At 40.8% G+C, this 4570-nt stretch overlaps 1 pseudogene; it reads left to right on the top strand.

Moving 5' to 3' along the window:
* The first annotated feature begins 3349 nt into the window (after positions 1-3349).
* Positions 3350-4250, top strand: LOC144765593 (uncharacterized; annotated as a pseudogene).
* The last annotated feature ends 320 nt before the right edge of the window (positions 4251-4570 follow it).

The raw sequence follows: 4570 nt of genomic DNA, 5'->3' as shown, positions 1-4570 counted from the left end.
GGATCATCCCCCAGAAGCTCCTTCAGACTCCCTGGAATCCACCAAATGATCGGCCTCCGATGCAAGCTCCCTGGGGTCAGAGAACTCACACTCCACCAGGTGTTGGTACAGATCTGGAAAATAGGGACTTAAAATATGCTCTCCAACAATTGAATCACACAGCCCTACATACATGTTAGCCAAGCTACTCTTTGCCTCTCCATCCAGTGCCTCTCATTACTACAACACATCACCCGATTGAGACTGGCAAAAAGGTGTCGAAGAGTTAAATATCGTTTGTATAAATATAGTTGTTAAAATATCGATTTTTTTATTGCTATGTATTTTAGTATATATTTTATATGCGCGTGATGTTTTTTTGTAAAAGAATTGTTTGTATTTTTATTAAATGTGTTAAAATTTTAGTAGTTAATAAAATAGTATTTTGTGTTTTTAGCTCCATAGCAGTTAGTGGGTTTATAGGGGAATAGGGTGGGAAGTAATTTAATTATATACATTTTATTGATTATTTATAGTAGCTATAAAAAATAAATAAATTGCATTTTGCGTTTTTCGTTTCATAGCGGGTTGTGGGTTTATAGGGGAATAGAGTGGGAAGTAATTTAATTATTTAACATTTATTGAATCATATTTTTTATTAATATTTAAATAATTGTGATGTTATAATGTTAAATGTGTAAATTAATCTATTATTAATTGTTTGATAATTAGTTACTCGTTAATTTAAAATAATTAATTAGTAATTCATAATGGTAATTGTGTAATTAATTTTAGGTGTGTGCTGTGGTGTTTATAGGTGTAAATGGTGGGAAGGGTGGGAAGTAATTTAAATTGTATTGATGAATTATTAATTAGTTGTTAATTAATTTAAATAACTTATTTAGTAAATAATGATGGTAATTGTGTAATTAATTTTAGGTGTGTTGTGGTGTTTATTGGAATAAATGGTGGGAAGGCTGGGAAGTAATTTATTTTTTATTGATGAATTATTAATTATTTGTTAATTAATTTAAATTAATTAATTAGTAATTATTAATCAGATTTGTGTAATTGATTTTAGGTGTGTGTTGTGGATATTATAGTGTTAAAAATGTGAAATCAATGAATGTTTATTATCTTTTTTTTAAATTAATACATTTCATTAATTATGATGTAATTATGGAAATACATTGTAATAAAAATGTTGAGGTATTTTTTTATTGGTGTGGTGTTATCGGGTAGGAAATAAATAAATACATTTATGTTTTAAATAATTGGTTTGTTTGTGAATATTTGTTTCTTTAAAATAAATAATGTTTATAAAGCTATTTATTATTTTTTTAATGTCATATTTGTAGGTTTTTATTATATGTAATTACCATTAATATATGTGTCATTGTTATATGTTTAATGGTATATTTTTAAAATATTGTTTATTTATTTTTAAGAATATATTTTTTTTTAAATTGTTGAAATGTTATTAGTAATTTTTGTTTGCCTGCTAACCAGTACTTTCCCTACTGTTGCACACACTGAAGTGGGAATAGTAATTATTACACCTCAGCTATCCAGCACTTTCCCTACTGTTGCACTCACAAGAGTGGGAATAGTAATTTTTACGTGGAGGAGTGTGGCTCAATGGTTAGAGCGGCAGATCCTGATGCAGAGCTCTGGCCCGGGACTAGGGTTCAATTCCCGCCTCGGCGGGTCTTAGGCTCAATTTCCTTGGACCTGACAATTCTCGCCTCGGTGCCTATTCGAATCAAGGGCCCCACGCTACAACTCTGGGCAATAGCTTGCTTAACCTCCACACCGTCCCCAACAGTGCTAGGATGCCTGGCTTCGCCCAGGAGTGGACACTTCACAGGGAAAGCCAGGATGGGTTCCTCAGCGGTATGAGTCATTGTGCCAGGAAACCGCTTGGTGACAGTGCGCTCTACAAATACCTTGACATTTACATTTATTTACATTTACATTTATTTACCCCTCCGCTACCCAGCACTTTCCCTACTGTTGCACTCACTGGAGTGGGAATAGTAATGTTTACCCCTCCGCTATCCACTACTTTCCCTACTGTTGCACTCACTGAAGTCAGAAAAGTAATTCTTACCCCCTCCGCTATCCAATGCTTTCCCTCCTGTTGCATTCACTGGAGTGGGAATAGTAATTTTTACCCCTCCGCTACCAAAAACTTTCCCCACTGTTTCACTAACTGGAGTGGGAATAGTCATTTTTACCCTTCCGCTATTCAGCACGTTCCCTACAGTAGGAGTAGAAATAGTTTATTTGTTTATTTTTCTTTTTTTATTTGAAAAGATTTATATAGCGCTGGCTAGACCCGGAGGTATCAGAGCACTTTACAAGAGTATCAACGAGTTACAGGTTACATAGTTACATGTATTAAATCAAAGAACCACGGAGGGAAGAGGATTGGGAGGGAAGGAAACAGAATGGGGAAATGAGGAAAAACAATGTCAGATGACCGGCTGGGTAGGTGACGGCCGAGGGGGTGAAACCAGGACCAAACTCCGCTATAGCTGCATGTGACAGCTTCACCACGCATCGGCCAAGGTTGCTCGTGCACTAAGGTAGGTACAAACACTTTTGATATCCGCCCAGAGTTACAGGTTACATAGTTACATCAATTAAATCAATGAATCACAGAGGGAGGAGGGGGAGGGAAGGAAAAACAATGGGGAAATGAGGAAAACAATGTCAGAAGACCGGCTATGTAGGTGACAGCCGGGGGAGGTGAAACCAGGGCAGGGAGTTGTCATATGCAGCTTCTATAGCTGCAAATGACAGCTCCACCGGGCATCAGCCAAGGTGGCTCATGCACCGAGGTAAGTACAAACAGTTTTGGTATCTGCCCAGGGGCATCGTCAAAGGTCCATTGAAAGTTCTAGCAAACTTCCACCGGGCATGGGCCATGGTGACCTAGCTCCGAGGTGAGTACAATGTTCAAGGTTTCAGTCCGGGGGGTGTCGTCTTAGAAAAAGTAACGGGGAAACATAGTAAAGTGTTAAAGAAACTGAACTCTAGAGTGCATGACAAGGGTGGATGAGGGTTGTTTACTGATATCCACTGGCGCTCCATCACCAGAACATTCCTATTGGACACTAAGCAGGGGTATGACAGCTTTAAATAGACATTATTTGGTCTGTATTTTTGACGTGTGCCTTTTGACTCTCAACTTGTGTGTCAAGATCATGCAGCATGGCGGTTAGTGATTTCTGTTCCACTTCCAAAACAAGTCATCATACAATGGAGGTGTAGATGCCTATGATGTCTCACGGTTTCGACCGAGGGTTGTGTTCTAGTTTCCATGTCATTTTACATTTCCGTGCAGGGCGTCGGCTGCAGTGATCCAATGCAGTTTTCCATCTGGAAGGATTTCCTGGGCCTGTTAAAGGTTATACAAACCAGGAAGAATGACCACCAGGGAAGGGTGCTGCGTCCTACAAACAGACCTGGACAAGGTGGCAAGGACACTATCCCCCTGGACGTCAGAGAGATGGGATTTGGCCCCTTTGCACTCTTCCAAGTCAGATGGGTCACTCCAGAGACTGCTTCCCCAGGGAGACCGAGATGGCCCCACTCCTCTCACACAGGCCTGAGGCGGACGTGTCAGACATAACATCCCGTGGAGTTTAGAGAGACAGGAGTCCTCCCCAAAGTCTGAGCCGGGTGGATTATACATTGCACCGTCACGGTGGTCAGAGAGATGGGAACAGACTTTGCTGCTCTCACACAGGCCTGAGGGTGACATCACGCCCATTCCATCACCATGGAGGGCAGAGAGGGGGGACTGGACCATGCTGATTTCACCCAGGTCCAAGGTGTAGACCTCTCATGCTGCACCACAGCACACAAGGAAGAAAAAACACCAAAATACATCTTCACCTGAAGAAGGGTCAACCACAACCGGAGGAAGGGGGGTTGAAAGTCGGGAGAAGGTCCTCCAGGTGCATGCCTCAAATTATTCACCCCCACACAGTGGGTTGCAGGAGGGCTCATCAGGGTGTGCGTTTTGTAAGCACAATGGGGAACCTAGCAACATCTACACCACACACGCCCTGAATGATGCTTATGGATGTGTGCAGTGCCCTGTGCTGTGGCAGTATGTGTGCCCGCAGTGCCAGGGCACCAGGGACAATGCGCAAACACACCGCTTCTGTCCTCTGACTGACGAATGCTATTCTTCCATCTATCAGGGAGCAGCCGGGACCGCGTTCGAGAGTTGCAGCAGGACAGATCGCAGCTCAAAATAGTAATTTTCACCCCTCCACTATCCAATATTTTCCCTACTCTTGCACTCACTGGAATGGGAATAGTAATTTTTACCCCTCCGCTATTCAATACTTTTCCTACTGTTGCACTCACTGGAGTGGGAATAGTCAGTTTTACCCCTTCGTTATCCAGCACTTTCCTTACTGTTGCACTCACAGAGGTGGGAATAGTAATTCTTACCCCTCCGCTATCCAAACATTTTCCCTACTGTTGTATTTATTGTAATGCGAAATGTATGTTTTATTTTTGTTTTGATAGTTTAATGTTTTCATTAATAATAGAATATGTTTTTATTTTAAAT

Source organism: Lissotriton helveticus, chromosome 1_1 (assembly GCF_964261635.1).
Source record: "Lissotriton helveticus chromosome 1_1, aLisHel1.1, whole genome shotgun sequence".
Classification (NCBI taxonomy): Eukaryota; Metazoa; Chordata; class Amphibia; order Caudata; family Salamandridae; genus Lissotriton; species Lissotriton helveticus.
Note: the sequence above shows the minus strand (reverse complement) of the source record. Positions and strands in the feature narration are given on the sequence as shown.